The 23,869-nt window shown below is 29.5% G+C and overlaps 1 protein-coding gene across 3 annotated transcripts in view; it reads right to left on the reverse strand.

Annotated features, from left to right (window-relative positions):
• Positions 1–23,869, reverse strand: part of DACH1 (dachshund family transcription factor 1) — a 475,837-nt gene that overhangs the window by 252,491 nt on the left and 199,477 nt on the right. The gene's annotated exons all lie outside the window — the stretch shown is intronic.

Genomic DNA, 23,869 nt, shown 5'->3' on the forward strand with positions numbered 1-23,869 from the left:
ATTTCTTCTAATAATTTTGTTTTTCATTTCTCTTCTGCACTTTAAAATTTATTACATTGAATATTTTGAAACATTAATTTTCCAGGTAAATTCCATGTCTTGAGTCTTTTTCCACTGGCCTATTACAAGATTCAAACATATTTCTATCTTCCCAAACTTGTCTAAATTGTCACTTTCATTGTCTTTAGACTCTTTACTCTTCCTGACTCAGCATTTGTTTGATCTTCACAACTTAAACACTTCCACATAACTAATTTTTTTTCAAAAATATAAATGATGTGTTTTAAATCTTCAGAATAATTAATATACAAATTGACCTTATGAACCAACTACATTTTTATAATAACTTAAAAATTGGCACAAATTATATAAAACGTATTTAAATGTCATAGAACTAAAGACTATACTTTTTTTGAATTGTGTGTTAAATGTTAAAATATTGGGGTGAGTGTGTGTGTATAAAAATTGTGTAATAGAAGTACCTCAATACAGTAATAATGCCTGAAGACATTAAGTTTGACAACAATACATATATTGATTTTACCCTGTTAAAGTAATAAAATTAGATTATGTTAATCGATTCTTGAAATGTAATAGAGAAACAGATATCATCTCCATTATATATTAAGCAACATACATTTCATATGACATAGTTTGCAAATATAGTATTTGGTTTCAAGAATATAATCAACAATCAGCAAGTGTTTATTTTCCTGCATGGCAAACCACATAATATGTTCTTTGAGTCTTCATATGGCCTTGATGTTCAAGACATATTTGAAATGTGAGCTCCCCAAAGGCACCAATCCATTCACAATTAATCACTTAGGTTTCTAAACTTTATATTGCTATATCCCAAATGAGAGAAGGTACTGCACTTAAGACTGTCACTAAAACCTGTCTTGGCAATCATGTTCTCATTTCATGGGAGAATAAATACCAAAGAAAGCCATCTGCATGTTTAATAATATGGGCTTAAATGTTTCTTTTCCATGAGAACCTACCAACACACCACTTGAATGAATAATGGGACTTATTATCATACAACTATTTTTTTAAAGTTTGTTATCATTTAAATGTGTCTCCACTCCTTTTCCTATACTTAGTAGAAAAGCTAGGAGGAGATGTCATAATATAGAGATATGCTTATAGTACTTTGACCACAAAATATACATACTATTTGAGTTAGAAGAATGATGTAAAATGAGTTAATATCTTAAACATGCAATGTAATCAAGTCTTGGGAACAAATAGTCTGCATTCAGAAGTGAACTGTGAAGCAAAGATTAATTTGCATGATGAACACAACCAAAAACTATAAATCAGCTCTTTTAAAATAGAAAACAAAGTGGCATAATCATCATGCTATTTACTCTTAGCTGGGGGCTGCCTACAAAACTTGCTAACAGGGTGTATTGCATTAAACAGATATCTGTACTGGAATAGGAAGTTGTATATTTGCAGTGGAGACTTACTCAAATCTCACACTCCAGAGTTGTTACCAATAAGTAATTATACAACTGCATTTTGAATGATAAAATCCCATAGCCATGCTTGTTCCCTTCCCAGTGGAAAATATCTCATGAAGCAAAAAGTGGCTGTGGGATTCAAGAGGAGGAAAACACATACCATAAAATATAATTAAAAATTGTGGAGGCTGCATATGACAAGAATAACCATAAAAAACAGATACAAACCAGCTGGCTGTTAACAACTTCTGAGTTATAAAAATCTTAGGCCTGCTGCATAGCACTCAATTCGATTTACATAACCACAGAGCTGACATTCCTTTTAGGCTCCTCTGTTGGGGATTATTTTGACATGTTTTAAGGCAGCATAAAAAGCAACTATGAAAGGAAGACATGTATCATCTTACATAAAAATTCATTCCATCCTTAAGATTCAGCGTTCAAACTTTAATCCTACATCTTTACTGGAACTGGAAAATATCTTCAATGGCTATTGCTACTTTGATTTTATTACAATATTCCTCTGTTGCTCATATTTTTGATACAATTGATAGTTTTGTCTGTGTGTGTGTGTGTGTGTGTGTGTGTGTGTGTGTGTTCACAGATCCTAATCATAATTGTCTAAGGAAGACAATATGGTATAATTAGAATAGTTCTGGATCTTGAGTTAAGGGAACAAGGTTTGAATCCCAGCTTTGTCATTTATTATGTTTGACAAATTAGCTCACTTCTCTGCACCTCAGTTTCTTCATTTTTAAGTGATGAGATTATATCGGTTCTAATGGTACCTACTCAAGGAATAATATATATAGATTCTAAATCTCAGCCAATGCATTAATGTACCAATATGCAAAAGGGGGTAAATAACAAAAAAAAAAAAAACAAAAAAAAAAAACACTAGCAATCTTACTAGTAGTAAAAACAAAACACAACCAAACCTGGAAAAAAAGTAGAAAATGTGTATAAGTCAACTGAAGACCGAGTGAATAATGACAGTATGCAATTATAGTATCATGCCATAAGAAATACCAATCATGAGGAACTCAGGGGGAAAAAAACATAGGAGTACATGATGCACACCAAATCCAGAAGAACCAAATTAATATACATACACAATGACAAAAAAAATAGTGTTTAATAAAAACAAAGCTACAATTCTGTTGAACTCAGGTGAAATTAATTACTATCAGAGAAAATAGAAAACATACTTATCTCCTCTTAATAGAAATGTGGGAAATATTATATACACTGTCAGAAGTGATCAAACTGTGATTTGCTAATTTTTTTTCTTTCTTCAAATAAATGGATGTATTAAAAGAAGTCAATGACATCTATTAGGATATTATTCTGATAAAAAAGCAAAAAAAAGGTTATTTGATGGAGAAAAGAATAAAAAGCAATAAGTTAAACAGCTATCATAAGGAAAAATAATAATTTTGTAAGAAACATGATGTGAACTGAATTGTGCAACACTAACATAGCTTGCTGTAGGGATTTCAAAGTAAACAAAATAAAGTAAAATCAATTTTACATTGAATGAAGTTTTGATGTATAAGTACTGGCAGCTTACATTGCCTAGAGCAAAAAAAAAAAGTTCTGCTATTTGAGAATTTATTTGGTTCACTGTGCTGTTTGAAACAGGGCATTTTATGCCTGCTTTATGCTTAATTAAGGCACCTCCATAATGTGAAAGCAGCTATAATTGCATGGAGTATGATCACATTGGAATTTCTAACTTTTAGAATTTGACATAAGAAGTAGATCTAGGAATTTGGGGGTCAATTTTAAAAATATTTTTATTAAATTAATAGGGCTACAATACACAACGGATCACTAATTTTTCCATGAAACAATTTATAAAAATCTAAAAATAACTTTAAACAAATAAAAAACTGAGATCAACTTAATTTCTACCACATTACTCCATAGTTGAATGTTGCATTAATTATTTTAGGACATTATTATAACACTTAGGAGATTGAGGCATAAAGGAAATGAGGTAGCATATAACCTCTAAAGTAAGTTATGGAAAGATAGCACATAAACTGTCAAAAATATTTACATAGCGTAAAGTGCAGTGGTGGATATAAAAATCACTATGACATGGATTCCTGATCTCATTTTACTTTGAATCTAAATGGGAGAAAAAACATGTAAACAGATAATTAAAAAAAATGAAGCAATGTGCAATCCATGCCATATATGTTATACAATACAATACAATAAATGTTATAAACTATGCATACAATATATACTGTTATACAGTACATGATGTTATATAGTTACTTGAAGTAACTGTGTGGAATGCATTGTGAGAGGATAAGCTAAGGATGAACAAAAGAAAAAGCTACATACAATTCAGAAAAAACTTTTTAAAAACTATAAAACGTTTAAAAAATGATAATCTTTTAGAAAGAATAGAACCAAGTTCTTAGCTTCCTCATCTGGAAAGTAGGACCTATGTAAGATTAGTCTAATTTATATTGAAAGTCCTTCCTGTTCTACATCTCATTTGCTTTATGATTCTTACATATAAAAATAAATAAAATATAATATAAATTAGAATAAGGGCAAGGAAAAGATCCATAGAAAAAAGAGAGTAGTTACATCGTGGGACCAAAGAAGTTTTTTCCAGAAGAAAGTAGCATCTGAGATGGTATTTGAAAGAAAAGGCTTTCAGTAGGTAACAGGTAGAAAAGTATAGGGAAAAGAATCCTACCCCTGTAGTCAAATTTATTATTTAATAGTTATGTGACCATATCTCTTAATTGTTTGAGAGCCATTACCTCATGCTTAAAATGAGAAAGTTATGAGGTTTTCTCAACTTATTTGTGTGTCCTGGATCCTTTTTGAAGTATGCTGAAACTTATGCATCTTTCATACAATGTTTTTAAATAAATAAAATAAAATATGTAGAACTACAAAGAAAACCACATTGATATTCTATAATTATTGGGTATTTTAAAATAAGTTCATAAAACCCAGCTTAAAACTTCTGGACGAAATAATCTTTAAGGTTCCCTTCCAAATATAAACCCTATGAACTGAGTCCTGGTTACATCAACTAAAAGGGGGCTATTTGTTCAACAAATTTAATACAGTGGAATTAAGGAAAACAATATGTAAATCAAAAAATGCTCTATAAAGGTGAATTATTATTTATAGGTAAAGACGTAGAAGGAGTCTATTATAGGCATGAGGAACAGTTTTACAAATTCACATAGAATATTGTAGGATTTTTTTTTAAAGCTTAGTACTATAGTTTTTGCTGAATTTAAGGGGAACAGTATTAAATAAAGTTGATCATTACTATTTGGTATTAAACAATAAAATGTATATATAAGAATGATTTCAGAAAAACCTGGGAAGATATATGAATTTATATAAAAAACAGTAAGCAGAACCAGGAGAACACTGAACATAGAACAATCATATTATAAAAAATGATTAGGTGTAAAAAACTCAGCAACTCTGTTCAAGAGAATGATAAAAGACAATTTCAAAGGAATGATGATGAAAAATACTGTCTACTTCAGAGCAAGAATTGATAAACTCTTAATGCAGATTAAAATATAACATTTTTAAAAAAAACATTTTCCTTGTTTTCTTTTTTCTTTTTTCTTTTTTTTTTTTTTGCAACATGACTAAGGTGAAAATATTTTGACTGACTTTACATATATAATTGATATCAAATTATCTTTTGAAGGAGGAAAACGAGCAGAAAGGATTTGAAACTCAAAAATTTAAAAACATAATTATTTAAAATTCACATACAATTAGGAAATATTTAATGAAATAAAAAATATTTTTAAAAGTATGAATGCAGTTGATTAAATAAGAATGAAAAGTAATGAATGGATAACTTTTTTCAAAGAATCAATAAGATTTGTTTTTCATGCATTCTTAGATATAAGAAAGGAAATAATCAAATTTTGTTTTTGAGCTCAATTACCTAGAAAAAAATAGTGGTCAGAAGGAAAGCAAGGAAAGGCCAATTGTTTTCTTTTGGAAATGGAAAAAAAGGAAATAAATTGCCTAGTTTAAACAAAGATATGTAGCTGGATATACAAAATATGGAGCTTTAGAAAGGGAGTTCTCAATTAGAGTTGATGTAGACAAATCAGTAATTCCCCCTAAAAGTGAAAGATGTCAGAACTCCAAGTAAAAATGGATATGTTAAGATTGAAATTGAAGACTATTTATAGTCCTTTTTTTGTTGCTGTTTGTCTCTTTGTTTGATCAGTGGCCTTAATCACTAGTTGATAATAAATAATAGCAATCTGAATTTTTCAAGATTCTTTGAATAGAAGCATTTTATATCAGCAGATTTTTAAAAATGTGTTTATTTTAATACCAAGACCTTCATGAATCAGGAATGAGAATGAATACTATGTAAATTTAAGGAGGACAATGGAATTATAGAGCGTTTCCTGTTCTATTGATCTAAATTAAGTAATGACATTTTGTTCCAAGAAAGTACACACTAATGGATGTCATAATAGAAACCAAGTGAATCTAACCACAATGTTGTTAGCACTGAACATAATTTAATCAATTAATGTATTTTGGATTTCACTTGCTTCAGAATTTAGTTGTATCAGACACATACACGTATATATGTATATGTATATATACATATATGCATATCTTATACACACATTTCACTATAGATGTATGTAGATTTACTTACCTACAAACCTATACTAAAAACTAGGATGATAAAGTATTTTTTTTATAATTGTTTTCAATTGTTATTGATACCTTTTTTTTATTCATTGAATTTATTTCTGGATATATTTCTCCTTCTCCTACCTAGGACTCTCTCTTAAAAAAAAAAAAAAAGAATACAAAAGGGAAAACATTAAAATTGTTTCATTTTTAACCAACACATCAACCAAATTTGAGAGTATATGTGGTATCATATCTATGCCTTCTTTCTTTTTTTCCTTTTTTTCCTTTTTTTTTGCAAAGCAATTGGAATTAAGTGACTTGTCCAGGGTCATACAGTTAGGAAGTGTTCAATATCTGAGGCTTGATTTTAACTTAGAACTTCCTCACTCTAGGGCCAGTGCTTCAATCCACTGTACCAACTAGTTGCCCACACAGTCTCCTTCTTTCCCCAAGAAAAGTTTTTCATATCATTTCTTTTGGCCAAGCTTGGTCATTACAGCAATTAGTTTTATGATAGCTTATTGTTATTTTTCTTGTTCTCTTTACTTACATTGTTTACTTTATTTAATTGTTTACATTATTTTTTAAATTATATTTATTTCACTCTTCAGAATTTCATATGTATTTTCATGCTTCTCTAAATTAATCATATTTGTCATTTCTTTGTAAAATGTTTTCATTTTTATCCCACCAATTTCCCAATAATATCTTCCTCCTGGCCCCTCCCAGAGAGCTACTCCTGAAAACAAAACAAAAAAAATTCATCTTTAATACAGTTCAGTGATATCCTATTATATTTATATAACATAATTTATTTTAACCATTCCTAAATTAAAGAGCAACTACTGTTTCCAGTTTTCTGTTGTCACAAAAGGAGTACTATGACTATTTTGGTATAAATATGACTCCTTTCTGTCTTTGATATCCTTGGGCCATATACATGTCCAACAATGAATATTGTAGTCACTTTAGTAGAGTATAACTCCAAAGTTGCTTTTTCAAAATAGTTTTATTAATTCAAAATTTGACCAATGACACATTAATGTATATATTAAAATAGGTAGCAATATCATGTTGCTTGTTTATTTCTTTTTTAATGTCAGCATAGTCCAAAGATGAGGACAGAATGGTCTTCAATCATTTATTTAATTGAGGTTTTCTATAATGCTGTCTTTACAAATCATCAATATAGCTTGATACATTGATACTCCAGATATTTAATGCATTTTTAAAGCTGTTATCATGATACTACTGCTCTCTGCATGTTATTATTGTTGTCTACTTACTCATTACTAGTTACTTATTATATATTTATAGTTTTCTATCCTACCACCTTATTGACACTACTTCTAAACTACCATTTAATTATCAAATAGGGAGAATGCTATGTCTTTTTAAAATATATATGATTTTATTTGAGAATTTAAAAAGGAATTTCTGGTAATTTTGAGATATTTTCATTTCAAAGTTAATTTTCTATTTTATAGAATCACAGAACTTTGAAACTACATTAGTGTGTTTATTCCTATCACTTTACAATGACCCAATACATACAATGACCCAAAATGACAATTGCATGGCATAATTATTATCAAAGGTATTTTAAAATATACCAGATATTAGCATTTCTTAGAAACACAATTTAACTAAAAAATAAGTCTCATGATAGAATAATATATCAGAAACTTGAGTTTTTGCATGTTGCATCATTCATTGAATCATCTCTTCAGTTGATAATATTAGAAAATATCTGCATGTTCAACTCAACAGAATACATAGCAGATAAAGACTATGCAGAACTCAGAAAGAATAAAATATAAAAATTTTGTTTATACCCAGATAACACAATATATTTAATTGATATTTAAGTGAATCAGAGATTACGAAAAAAATTTTAAGCCTTTATCTGAAGAGATAAAATGTGGTTTACATTGAGGAAACCAAAAGCAGTTGTTCCAAGATGAATTGTCGGAACCCCTACTAAGGAAAACTAGTCAATACACATCAAAAACAATCACTATCAAAGCTTGTACTTTTGTTGACAGTGTTTTCAGAGAGGCCAGGGGTATAATTAGGCCAGAAAATTGCTTTCTCACTTCAAGAATTATTCCTTTCAGGTCTAGGGTTAACAGTCCAGAAAACTTCATTAAGAACTAAATTCACTTGAAAACAACTGTCAAAATCAAGCAGGTCAATGAAATTTAAGCCCTAATATTCAAAATATTTCATTGGAATGATGAGATGCAGTAAGAACTAAAGACTGATAGAGGTTCATTACAAATGATGGTCTAGACTTTTCATGGACGTTTGTGACAACTCACTACTCTACATTTACTTATTCATTTATTCATTCAACTACTGAGTAAAATGAAAAGCACTTATTACACACTTATATGCTAAGTCCTTATATATACTTATACTTTACATATAAAGTATATATATATATATATACTTTATACTTTAAGTATAAAATATATATATATATATATATATATACTTTATACTAAAGATAAAATAAAAAAGTTAGATAGCCATTACCCCTAAGAGCCTTACATTTTATTGTATGAGGGGATAGAGAAGACAAGACAATATTAAGTTAGAAATGATAAACATTGTTTAGAAATTACAAAATTTCAAGCTGAAAGAGACCATGTAGAAAATTTAGTATATAAGCCACAGATTTTATATTCTATGTTTATATTATGCTTATAATATTATTATATTTATATTTTAGGAAATTAGGGCATAATGATATTAAATGATTCATTCATAATCACATGTCAGGATTGCTTTTTCATCCATAATACTGTAGCTAAGAATAAATTAAAGGTAAAAATAAAGATGATAAAAACTTATTTAATGTCCAATATGTAGAAAGCCCAGAAAATAGCTAATAGGGTAGCATATCTTAAATTTATCAAGAATAGTGGCATGTCATAAAAATAACACTATCCCCAATCAAAGCAATCAGAAGTTAGACTATTAGGCCTTTCTATGTTAAAATTTATACCACTATTAGAAAGACAAGAGTCTATGAGATGAAGATAAAAATATATGAGAAAATAACAAAGTCAAGGGAAAATCAAGTTGAAAAGAGATTATTCTTTAATAGAAAGAAGAAAATTAGAATCTCAAAGAATTATATAGTTTGAAAGGGTGAAATATAATACCTCTAAAAGGTATGTATTTATGTATATGTTTATATGCACACCTATGTATTTGTGTACATATGTATTTTGTACATTACTAACTCATTTACCATTCCTTTCTATTTATAGGAATTTTTATGAGAATTATCTCTATATGTATTAAGAGAATGTTTGTTAAAAATAAGTATTAGGAAAAGGCAGATTTTTTTCACAAAAGAGTTTTTACGGAATATCACATCTTCACACTCACCTATTAACTAGAAGTTGTAGAGAATACAAAGACTCTTTTCATGTTATCCTTCCTCCCCTCAAAAGTAAATGATTTTAGAAGAAAATGTTTCCTAAACATTTATTAAAATCATTAAAGATTTCTTGATGGATGCAATGACAGAAATAGCTGTATTTAGTAATCCTTTGATTTTGACATTAGGTATATATAGTAGTAGGGGAGAGAATAAGAAAAGGAACACAATTAGAAAACTATTGCACTAGCATAGGGAAGAGGTGATGGATTAACTAGATAGCAGTTATATAAATGGAAAGAAGAAGATTATGTATGCTTCATAAGATTTGGAAGCTAAATTATGTCTTAGATTTAAATATGTATGCACATATTATTTTAGGCAAACTGGCACCTGTTAAAGACCTTATCTTAAAATGGTCAAAATCACCCACTGCATCCAGGACCATCTCTATTTCTCCTCATCTGTATCTTGCCTCTGAATCCAGATGGATTCTGGAAGAGATAGTAAGGCTGGTAATTTTGCACAGCCCTCCTTAATTCAAATCTAACTTACTTATATATCATGATACTATCTCCTTGATGGTATTCCTTTCTGAGGACAAAGGACAAAAAACAATGTGTGTGTGTGTGTGTGTGTGTGTGTGTACATGCTATTATTTCTAACTTTATAGATTTATGATTTTTACATAATTATCCAAATCCATAAAAGCTTTCAAGTGTCCTTTTAAACAGTAACTAAGTGCTCCTGGTGTTACCAAAAAATACTATTTCTTATTCTTATATCCATTATATATTTCTTATATCCATTGAAAGATATAACAAAACTAAAAGAATGTATCGATTATAAAGGCCTCAGATTTCAACTGCTTCAGTAGATGGAAAGGAATGGAAATTATGATATTAAAAAAGATTCTGAGAAGGATGAAAAAGATATTGCTTACTATTTAGCCTTCTGGGTCTTTATAAGGTAATTCTATAAAAATGGAATAATTTAGCAATTATCAAGATGTTTCCAAACATCTCAATTTTGGCACAGTTTACATAGAATACTCATATTCAAAAATTTTTTGTTTAATTTTCACCAAGATATTTGTTGACATGGAAGCACAACCTCAAAGTAAGAACATCTTGACCTAAACAGCTTTTGAAATAGCTCCTGCCCTCAAGGAACTTACTTTTTAATGGAAGGTAAACACAAGCAATCAACTAGATACTATCCAGGAAAAAAGCATTATGTCAGCAAGCATTATGTTATCTTCTATCATAAGTACAAAAAGAACTTAATGTATCTGTAACATAAAGTTTTCTCCAAAATAGCTTAACCAATTAAACAAGATTTTAGTATCATTTTAAGTGGATCCACGCATTGCCCATGCACACACACACACACACACACACACACTCTCTCACAAACTCTATTTAACATTATTCAGATGGGGGAAACCTGCATTTGATGATCATTTCGAGATGATCATTAATGAAAATGTCACATGTCAAAAATAATGAGTAATAGCATGTAATGGTTAATGTACCATTGGGGGAACCGAACTGAGATTAAGTCAGAAATGAAGATGAAATATCATATTGCCTATGGCAAACTCAAGGAACATACTTTATCACCAGGAAAAGGAAGAGGTATTTACCCATTAAAGAGTATAATTTGGGGTTTTATAATAACTTTGGGCCAAGAAAAGCAAGAAGGTAGCAGGAACAGAACACTTAAATGTTGACAATAGAAGAATTATGAACAACTCCTAATAATAAAATGAAGCAAGAATAGGAAAGAGGTGATTCTCAACTCTGGAAGATTGTATCTATGAGTTTTATATCCCATTCAGGCATGATTAATTCTCATTTGGACATTCATGGCATTAAAATTCCATGGCTGCAATTCTTATGGATACATGAACACAATTCAATACACACAGCCAGCTAGAAGAATGTGGACAGAAGGCATTGGGGAAAATGTTTGATGGTGATGACAGTGATAATGATAATTATACTTGCAATGATGATGATTGTGAATATAATCAGTTTAGACAAAGCTAAAAGAAACAGTTCTCCATTTCCTTAAAATCCCATATATCTACTTAGTTTTTGGTAAACATGTTTCCAAAATATCTGCCTTCCAACAATTTCCTTATATTAATACATATGATTTTCTATTAGAGATGATTGATATTGAGCTCTCTGTAATTTCAAGAATTCATAGAATATTATTATGTCATATGAAATTCATGCCAGGAAAGCAATTGCAGTTATAAATCAAGGAGACAACTCATATGGACAGGTCATATGGGGATTAGTTCTCCTTGGAATGGTATCTCTCCATTTAATTTATTTGCTAAGTAACTTAAAGGTTAGCTATGCAGTGATGAATCACATGTTTGAATAACATCAAAATAATGTCATATTGTAATTTTAAGTATAGTGGTCCTGTTGTTTTGAAGATACTATATCTAACACCTGTGTTCTTAGTAATCAGTATTTGCAAAAGATTGTACTTTCTAAGTTTTCTTTAGTTTTGAGAAAGTTAATTTATTGAAGACAATTAATTTTAAAACTAATTAGATAATTTAATCTGCAGTTATTTGTAGGTTTCAAATATCTCAAGTCACACACAAAAAGTTGTTTCTACATAATTTTATACCGAATTTATCACATTTTGAACATGTCTTTCCATTTAGAAATTATTATTTGGGAAAAAAAGAGTTAAAGTAACAAAATGATTATAAAGAACAGTGATGCATTTATTAGACTCATTTTGCTGATGTTGCCAAATTAATTCCCTAATACTGTTCTATTAAGCCAAAACCCAAAGAAAAAAACCATGACTTCATGTAAGTATTTGTCATTTTATTTGTAAGATATTAAGATATGTGTTTAGATCTCAAAAAACTAAATTATTATTCTTAAAATTATTAAAAAGCATATATGTTTGACAACAGAGTAAAAGCTATCAACATTTTAAAGTAGGACAAATATATTTAATGCAATTCAATAGAACAACAAATAAAATTGATAAATTACGGTGACTGTATGCTAATTGCCAATAAGGGATTTGCATCAGAGGAGCGATGTCATTTATTTGATAAGCAGATATTCTGGCAATGGAAATGAATTATAAGTAAACCAAAGATTTTACAAGACTTTAATTGAATTGTATTCAATGCCAAATAATATATATCAATAGATTAATTGTTCTAGCAAAATGAAAATTTTAAGGAGAAAAATAATTCAATTGAATCAACAAGTCTGGAAGTTGCAACAATGCAAAAGACATTTTTGGAAATAATTACAATAAATGTAGAACATGGAATGATTTCTAGAATAATGAAAAGATTATTTCTTGGCAGATTCATTCTTTGCTCAATCTCTAAACAAAAATAAAGTCTGATAATAATGATATTTATTTGATTTTTTGATAATGTACATCCTTCAAGAAAATCATAACCTTTTCATGACTCTGTAAAATGAGATTTTGTTAAGCTTTTGATACAAAAGTAAGATTGAATAAACCCTATGACACTTATACATACATAGATAGTCTTCTGTTAAATACTGGGCAGGTGGCAACTTTAATTAGAAAGTAAAATGGTATGAAATAAGACATCTAAAGAGTTTACTCTACTGTATATTCCTAGCCAAACATGAACAAGTTAATATGATGAAAGCTCTCACATTAATTATACTGTCTACTTCCTTAATGAAGTGCAAAAATGTTTGTGCTATTTGATTCAATTTATTGAATTAGGTTACAGTTTTATTGCTATGAAAACTGGCTTTACAGTATATATCAATTTATTTCCAACAATTAAGCAACACAAAATTCAGCTGCAATCAATGGAAAGACATATCCATTTTAAGGCTCACTACGTAAGTGTTTTATTTTTGAAAAGAAAAAAAATAATTACCATTCAGAAATTGTACTTAAGATTAATGTTTCTGATGAGTATAGTTTATTTACCTACAACCTCAGCTCCATAAAAAGAGATCAAATTCTGGGACACATGTATCCGTCAGGTTGAAGTTATACTTGAAGGGATCAGTGTGTATACTAAAAATTCAGACTTCATAGATTTAGACAGCTTTGATCAACTAATTCAGTCTTTCATTTTAATTTATGAGGAAACTGAGGCTCATGCAGATTAAGTGACTTACTCAAGTTTACATAGAATAGTAAATGCTAGAATTGGGCTTTAAATCCAGGTCTTATTATTTCAAAACCAGTACTATTTCTACTGTTTCTTATAATTCCCCATCCATTACTAATTTTTATTTAACCACTTGTTCAGAACATGAATACGGAAGATGAGAATTACAGCTTAAATTTATATATTATATTAAGTTTAAATATACATATAGATACATAGAAGTTTTAATATGGCACTTAACAAATGATTTTCCTAAGATATCAAGTCAATGTAAAATATAGGGGAAATGGCTTAAAAATGAATTTAAGCAACTTATTCTTCCCCTGAGTCGTGGGTTCTAGAAAAATGAAGGAGGTCATAAAAACTGAATGTTTGGGGGATCACTTGAATCCTTACAAGATTCATGCATTCCAGATATGATTTCAGTTTCTTTTACACATTAAATACTGTTCTTCCAAATCCAATTGTTTCTTATCAGAGAACTCTCCTATTTTTATTAAGTTTAGACATTTTATGTTTTTCTTATCTATTTTACAAATAGATACCCCTAGCATTTAAAGATAGAGGAGAAGAAAAATGAAGGAGATTGGTTTTTAATTTTTTACCAAGTTGCTTAGTTTATTCCAAAATACAGTCTTGATCATAGTATGCACTCTTTTTCAAAATCATTCTCTATTCTTTCATGTATTGTAACCAAAAGTTTTAGGTAAAGCAAAAAAAAAAAAATCCTATCTGAAAAATTCAGAGGCTAAGAAAAAATATGAATCAAGCCTATCCATTTCTTAAAAGCAGGTATATTAGAACTAGGAACTATTTTTTTTAATGATTAGGAAAGCTTAATTCAAGGAAAGTAAAAAGAAATAAAAATTTAGACTTACAGAAGGTCTGAAACAGAGGAGGTACTTAAAAATGTTTGCTGCCTAACTGACTTATCTTCTTTAATTATGCTTTTTCTCTAGGCACCCACCTCCTACAACTTCATTCTTTCTATCTTTATACAATACTTATTAATCATTTCCTTTACTCTGCATTGTCAACTGCCTTCTGGAAAGCCTCAGCTGGATATCTTAGTCAAATATCAGACTGAACAGATTGAGAAAGAAATTCGTGATCTGCCCCATAAAAATGGGCTCCTTTACTTAACTTCTTTATTTCTATTAATTTCATCTCTATTCTCTTAATTGAGCAAAATTAAAATGTGATTTTTAATATATCTTCTCTCTTAAATACACCTTCCCATTCATGTTACTTCCAAGGTTTTTAAAAAATTATTCTTCCATAATATCTCATATTTTTCCTCTCCCTCTACTCATACTTCAGCCACCTTAAAAGTAGACCCTCATATCACGAGGACTTATCATAGATCTCCATCTGAACTTTCTGTCGTTAGCATTTTCTTTTCTCTTTTCTTCATGCTGATGCCCTCCCCCTTTTAGTAGTTCCCCAACCTAATCATGTTACTTTAACTGTCTATAGCTCCCATTTGGATGCCAGGTAAGCATTTTTCTCATATAGACTGGTCCTACCTTGATCATTTAACCTTGATAATCATCCTAACCTTGATCTAATGAATGAGATCATCATGCCATGATCTCAAGACTTTTCATTATCATACTAGTCATCCTGTATATAGTCTCCAGATTTTCAATATTTTTACTAAAGTGATGCCCAGAACTAAATATAATGCTATTGAGCTAATATGAGCTAACCAGGGCAGAGTGCAGCAAGATTATTACCATCCTAATCCTGGATATTATGCCTTTCTTAATTCAGCCTATGGTTACAATAGCTTTCTTTAGTGACATATTTCTTGACTCACATTAATGTTTTCATAATCCCCAAACCCCTGTTTTTTTTTAAAATGAATTGCTAAGAATATTTTCCCCATTTTATATTCAGAAAGTTTTTTTTAATGTCTTGGATAAAAAAAAATGTCATATTGTGAAATTAGGCCTAATATTCTTCCCTTTTAAGACTTTTGAAAATCCTATCATTCAACAAGTTAGCTATCACTTCTAACTTTGCATATAATCCTTCCTTTCACTGGGGATCTAGAGCAATTTGGGTTTAGAATATTATACATGTTGCAAAAAATAATAATATGTTGGTTTGTTTTAGTAAAATTGTTTTGCCTCCCTTTCTAAGTCCTTGATATAAAAAGCTTATTAAGCAGAAAAACTGGAAAAGATAACTGAATCAAATATAATAACAAAGAGTAATTTATAATATTTATGATAATATTTTGTTAGGAATAATAGTTGTGATAAGATTATTAATTCACCAATTAAAATGTTAAATAGTATTTCCTATTTTCATCCCTCCTCCTAAATCAAAACCATTTAGGATCCCTCTATGTTCTCTATTCTCTGTGTTGTAATTTTTCTTATTTTCTTAGACTCAAATAAGCTTCATCTTTTCCATAAAACCCCTCTTGACCCTCCTAATAGAAAACACTTTCTTTCTGAATGTTACCTTTCTTCTTCTCACTTTTTTTTATATTATAATCAGTTCAATATATGTCTTGTTCCATGATTATATTTTAAGTTCCTTGAGAATAGTGGTTCTTTCTTATTTAATATTTATATCTTATAACTTTTTAGCATGTAATATAGAACATTGTAGATGTTTAGAAAGAGAAACAATATGCTATATAGAGAGCTGACCCAAGAAGAAGACCTGATATAGACTTCTGAATTATTTATGCTTTGTAATCATTAGCAAGTCACTTAAATGAGTGTAGCTGTATAATGGATCATATTGTCCACCTTCTGACATAGAAGTTTTTGGACCAAAGATGCAAATTTGTCTTTTTTTTTTTAAAGGCCCAATATATGTATTTGCTTTTCTTAACTATGCTTATTTGTTAAAAGGATTTTCTCTTCCCTAATTTTCATTGGATAAAAGCAAACTTAACAATAGTGATGCAAATATTTTTAAACATATAAACAAAAGTAAATATAGAGAAGCAAGATAATTTTTGAAGTTAATACATTGGATTTATCTATTTTTAAATTGATTTGTATTCAATGGAAATTCAATGTTTGATGTACAACCTCTTTTTTTAATATTCTACTAGAAATGTTCATTTTGAGGCTGTGTTTACATTATTCTATTATAAACAGAGTTTTGTTGTTGTTGTTGTTTTTTTTTTTTTCAGTAGGAAGGAAAATGAATTAGAAATCAGAAAATCTGGGTTTACATGTCCATAACATTATTGATTAGATCTATAATTTTGGGCAAATAATTTAGCTTCATAAGTTTAAGTTTCCTCAAGTAGAAATTAATGATAAACTTATATTGGTGAAATTCAATTTGCAGAGTTGTTAAGATCAAACAAAATGAAAACTTTTTTTTTTAAACTGTGGAGCAGCTTTTTAAAAATGAAGAGGTTATTGCTATTCAGAATAATTGTGGACAACTGGCTCAATACAAGTTTCTGGTTCATTGAAATACCCAGTTATTATTGTTGCTGTTTTGGTGTTATTTTCTTTTATTTTTTCACATAAACAATTATCAAATATTCCTATGCCTCATCTATTTAAGAACTCACTATTTGGGGAATTGATTTTTGAACCTAAATGTAAGACATTAAAACATTTCATTTTCTTGGTTTTGACCCATTTCCAGTCAGGTGAATTAATTTTAAGTCTAAATTTTGTTATTTATCATATTATCTATCATTATTAAAATTTCATTTAAAAAGTAGTAAACTTAGGGAAATTGTTTCCCCCAAGTGATCATAAAGGCTAAAAACACAAGTTGTCTCAAAAAGGATTTTTTTATCACTTCAATGATAGATACATAGCAAGTTGTGTAAGGAACCTCAAGAACTTTTTAGTGCTGACAAGGAAAACATTTTTAAACATTAAAACATTGTTAAAAGGTCCTTTTGCCAAGTCAGAAACAAAATCAACAAAAATGGATTGGAGAGATTATATATTTATCCATATTATATTCATTGCAGCTTGATTAATAACTTATAAGTAAATAGAAAATTTGAGGCAGATGCAGAGTACTAGCCAAGAAAACATGTGCCCTTCCCTTCTAAATTTTAATAATTGTGTTTCAGACTCACTGGTATATTTTGATCAAAAAACCCTCCTACTACTCTGTGGCTCCATGTTAAATTTAAATGAATTATATTTTACAGAAGATTATCAAAATATTATAAAAAGGAACAAGAGATTGTTGCCATAGTAATAGCAGTGATGATGACAATGTTGATGAAGAAGAATACTGTCATCAAAGGGATTTATTCATTTATGAAGCTATGTCATGATTATATTTAAACTTATTTTTTTGTCACAGATAATTCACAATTCAAAAGATACATAACAAAAAGCAGATATGACTTCTCAAAACTAACTTATCCATCTTGTTACAAATTGTACTATTTCATGTCAAAGAATATGCCATTCTGCTAGAGGAGAAGTAAATAAAATTCATTGCAATTATGGCAACAAGTTTAATCACAGAACTCCAAAATACAATTTCATTACAGCAAAACTGCTGTGGAGGTAACTTAAATTCATTGTCAACCTTAATATTGTTCCCATTTAGCAACATGAGATTGTAGAATAATTATAAATATTTTGGAAGAAATAAATTAGACCAAAAGAGCACAATTCTTCCTGTTTCTGTAGGTTAGTCCCATATAGTTATTTAATTAAAGCCTAAATAGATAATTTTATTGCTCTCCTAGAATGGAAATGTAAAAGAAAATACTTCCCATATGGTTTTCATTCATTTTCACTTCAATAATAGGCCAACAGTACATTACCTACCAAGATCTCCCTTCATTGTTTTTCGGCTAAATTTAAAAGCTAATGAAAAGAAAAGTAAACATATTTACTAAACATGGCATATTAGAGTATAGCATTTTGTTTGGATTTCACTTACTCAGGGGCTGGCAAATATTTGATAGAAATAATCAGCCTAAAATTGTATTTATGAGTGCAGAGGGGTAGAAATTGTAATTAAAAAAAGAAAGAAAGAAAAGAATGGGCTCTATCCTATCATTGTTTTTTATATATACATTACCTCTTAAGTACAGTAATTTAATTGACTGTTACTATTAGCCGGATTTTTCAGGAAAACATGGAAAGTCCTCTATGAACTCAAGCAAAGTGAAATGTACTGTGTACAATGTAATAGCAATGTTCTGGTATGATCAACTGTGAATGACTTTGCTATTCTCAGCAATATAATGACCCACGACTTCTCCGAAGGACTTATAATGAAAAATCCTATCCATACCCAGAGAAAGAATTGATTGTGTCTGAATACAGATTGAAGCATTCTCCCTTTCTCTGTCTCTTTCTCTGTCTCTATTTCTGTGTGTGTGTGTGTGTGTGTCTCCAGTTTTCTTAAGGATTTTTTTGGGGGTAGGGGTGATGATAAGGGAGAGAATCTGGAACTCAAAGTTTTAAAAACAAATGTTCTAAATGTAACTGAGGAAAATAAAATTATTAAATAAAAATTTTAAGAAATGGAAAAAATCTGAAAATACCATCATTAATTATAAATTGAAGGTAGATGCTAAACAATCATTATTAAGCAACTGCTCAATAAATTTATATTGGGGAAAATATACACAAATTTTGCATGAGAGTGTTTTCTCTCACTAAGAAAAACCTATAGCAATGCATATTACAATAATAAATATCGACAGACTAAAGTAGACTGCATATCCTAGAAATTTACAATAATATTTTTACATTACATCTTTCTTAAATCAGATCATTTGAAAATATGTTACTGTAATCCATAGAATTTTTAAATGTTGAGGTAGCATCGGAAGGAAGAAAATCAGAGTTATAGTGTGGACTTTTTTGCTTAATTTATTAATGAAAATTTTCAATGCATTTGTAGCTTCTTTACTTGTACATTATCTATGATCTTTGCTTATAAATACTCTCATGGAATCCAATGTATTTGATATTATAAAACTCTCAATAGACAATGCACAATTCCAATCCAGGAGTTTTCTGCTGAGAAGTTGCTATATTCAGTGCATTTTAAATATTACAAGAATGCTGGTACAAAGAGAGGTGTTAATATTTATCAGATTTGTTTTGGATATTGTTGCTGGTTAGTAATGTTTAGCAGAGTAAACTGAGAAAGATAAATCCTGATAATGACTTTCTGAATTGTGCATCCAAAGGAGATTATTTCCTTTCAATTCTTTTTCATTAGATAACAGAGTACTAATGGAATTTACTGTGGTTTAATATTGCCGTGGTTCAGTATTTCTTCCAATAATGAAAAATTGCAATCTATAAGATATTTACTTTCAAAGCATGTGTATAGACTCCCTTTTACCCTGTGTGGATGTCAATTATTTGGCTACAAGTAGGTAACAGAGAGAGTGAGAAGTTCTGAAAAACAAAGATTTATTTATTTTAAAGTTAACACATTTTATTTTTCAAAGACATAATTGTTAAGCATTAGTTTTTCCTATAATATTACATGTCAGTGTGGGGTTAACTGAGTTACTTACCCAATATTCATGTGAAGTTGATACTTTCAAAACTAGTTTACATTCTTGCCTCAGGCAGAAAATCAAGAGATTGGCTAAACACTGCCTTCAAATTAAACTCTTATTTAGGAGAGTGGCATTTGGAAATCCGGAAGAACCCTTTCCTTCTATTTAAACAGACATCTTTCTGAAAATTTTATAGGGGTTGCTGCAATCCTGTTACTAAGATGAATTTATTTTTACACCTGTATTTATTTATAAAAATGATTTATTACAAAAAGTGTTCAAATAAAGTTAGTGAACATTATAGGAGGTATTGGTTTGTGAACCTCTACAAAGGTTCCCCTTTCTTTCATTAACTCCAACTTCTGGTTGCTATGGTACCAAATGACAACCATAAATTCTGGGACTTATCCCCATCTGCCCCTGCCCCCTTCTGAGACACAAACACATATATGCACACATGCACACACATATTCTTTCCATAAAAACTTCCCCAAAGGAAATATTTGAATTGATCTAAATAATGGTATTCTAGTTTTTAAAAGAAAATTTACAAAAAAAGCAAAAATAATTAGTAGTTATTCAAAAGATTTTCTCACTTTCAAGAAAAACTTTACTTAAATTATATACTTGGAAAAAAATGGTGTGATTGTACAACAAATTCTTGATTATTTTATAGAACTATTGAATCAATTGAATTGAATAAATTTTATTTTCCTCAAGAGCATGTAAAGTAGATTTTAAAAAATTAATGTCCTTAAAATTATATTTGAAATTCATATAGTTATTGTTATTCCCCAAATCTTATTTGACTGCTTCAATATCACTGTGAGATAATGCTAAGATATTATTATTGTAATTTTTCAAATGGAGAAACTGAGATTCATGGAAATCAAGTGACTTATCCATGGTTGCAGTGCTAGTAAATGTCAGAAGTGAACATTTCAAAATCCAAGCCCAGAACTTTAATCACAACATAAGACAACACTCTTGAAATTGTTTTAGAAAATTGTCTTAGAAAACTTAGTTTTCTTTGGGAACACTAGGAACACTTCCAGGTAATACACTTCACTATGATACTATTTAATTCACTGCAGTAGTAACTAATTGATATCTTAGTGGTCTTAAATTGTTCGTTCAGCTTGTAGAGAATCAAACCACAATGAGAGAGTAACTTATGCCCTAGGAAAATCTGGATTCAATTATGATAACATGCCACTTACCCAGTGGCAAGACTTCCAACAACCTCAATCCCCTGGAACATACCCCAAATCCCAAAGTAATTGAAAAAGGCTTTATTCTGCTAAACTACTGTCACAATGCTACTAAAGAAAAAAAAATTATGATAAAGTCAGAAGACATGGTTCTAGTCCCTGACTATGGACAGCTACCATGGACAATCTTTTGTCTTCAGCATTTTCAGCTGAATTAGACACTCACTGATATATTTTCAAATTCCATTTGAAAAGAAAATTCTCTTGGTCATTTAATTTTTCATCCCATAAGATGAGGAAGGAGGTGGGACAAAACAGCAGAATTGAAAGTTAACAACATGATATTAAGCATACTCAATCTATGTAATTATACATTTTAAAAACACAATAATGGATCTCCATTCTAATGACAATGGGTCATGATATTTTAAATTAAATTCAGCATCCTCCATTTATAAAAGCATATCCATTTATTAAAGCATATCAGTAAGTAAATAATGAAAGCAGAGTGACTCAGAGGCTGGACAATTGTTTGGATTCAAGAAGACCTCATTATTATTAAGGCTGTTTCTAAGTCATATTATTTTTATGAACTTGGGAAGCTCTTATTTCCCTCAGGTTTCTAAGCAGTTTCTAAGACCATAAGAAATAGGAGAATTATCCATTTTTCTCCATGGCAGAAGTTGTAGATCTAAAACTATCAAGTCACCTATTTCAACTTACTCATTTTACAAATGAGAGTCCATAGAGGATAAATAACTTGCTCAAATTCATATATGTAGTAAGGGAGCAACAACAAGAAGAAAATTTAGATTCTACTATTCTAAATTCAGTACCCACAGAGAAAAAGATCAAAGGTCCAAACCAAAAATGAAAAGTATTTAATGTATTCCAGGGAAATTTACATGAAAGCTAGAATTCATATTAAATGTTTTGCTACTTAACCTCCAATTAAGTTTTCCCTCAAGGACTCATAGAAATATTGAGATAAATCTGAGTTCTTGAAAGCAATAACAATTTAACAAATTGCTAGTAGTTTGACTCCCAAGCTAAAACGACTTTGAACAAAGGGCCCAAAATGGAGAGGATCTATAATCTAAGGAACAAACTAACTAAATATGCAAAGTCCAGAAGGTTAGACATAAAATATCTATCTTATCTTATATTATTTACATATCATTGTTACTATCATCATTATTATTATTAGACAGAAATAATGATTACCTACTAAGATTTATTATCTGCAAAAGTAAGAGTATTATACTGATCAAACTAAGGATTCTTTTAAGCATCAAAACATGAGTTTTTAAAGAAAGTTCAAGTTATCAAGGAAATTCATTTTTGTGAAACATTGCATTACTTACCAAAATGGGCAAAAGAGGCATAACTCGAATCTTACAAACCAGGTTAATTTTTAAAAATCCCATACTCCCAAATAAAATATTTTCCATCATCAACTTCAAGAAAACATTGATAGATATGGTAGAAAAAATTTTACAATTATTTTAAACTCATAGTATTTAATACTGGGTTTCTTAACGTGTGTGTTTATGTGTAGATGAGTGAGTGTCATAGACTTCAGTGGCTGTCTAGTGAAAGCTAAGAATTCTTTTAAGAATAACATTTTTAAGTAATAGTTTTTTATTTTCAAAATATAGGCAAAAATAGTTTTTAACATTCACTCTTGCAAAACCTTATGTTCCAATTTTTTTTTCCTCTTCTTTCCTCCCACTCCCCCCCTCCCAGACAGCAAATAATCCAATATATTTGAACAAGTGCTAAAGAATATTTTAAATGCATGAAAATGTATAATATTGCAAAGGAAACCAATTATTCTAAAATATAGTTATCTCTCTACATATACTTAAAAACAGACCCCAGATTATGAACTTCTGATCTAAAATAATACTATCATCAGAAACTACCATGGAATTAGTCTTAGCATGGTTTATCATATATTTAACATTTCTACTCCAGGCATAAGTAGCGTTTATGGATAAAGAAGTGGATAATATCTACTACTGTTATTTTATTTCATTAAAAAAAAAGGAATCCTTCCTTTCTCCAGCCAATAATTCTTTAGGGAATAGATAACTATAGTCTAAAACTGCTGATACTTCCTTCCCAATATGATCAAGCCCATTATCCATTAATGTAAAATCAAGCTAACCATGTACTATGCTATCTCTTTACTGAGGCACTGAACACATACATCTCTGTTATTTGTGGTCACTGAAATTAGTACCCTGAGGTAGTAGCAATTGAAAAGAAAATATCCCTAAGACACCAGGGCAGCCACTGCTGACCTAACCATATTGGAATGAATCCTATACATTCGTTCTTTATATTTGTATGTTTTAAAATAAAAATGGAGACAGACAGAAAGAACATAATTACTTTCAGTGACTACAGAGAATGGCAAAAATCACCATTTGTTAAACAGATACTTTTAGGACCTATTAAAAAGAAGGTGATAAACTTTTACAT

The sequence above is a fragment of the Sarcophilus harrisii genome, chromosome 3 (assembly GCF_902635505.1).
Source record: "Sarcophilus harrisii chromosome 3, mSarHar1.11, whole genome shotgun sequence".
Taxonomy (NCBI): Eukaryota; Metazoa; Chordata; class Mammalia; order Dasyuromorphia; family Dasyuridae; genus Sarcophilus; species Sarcophilus harrisii.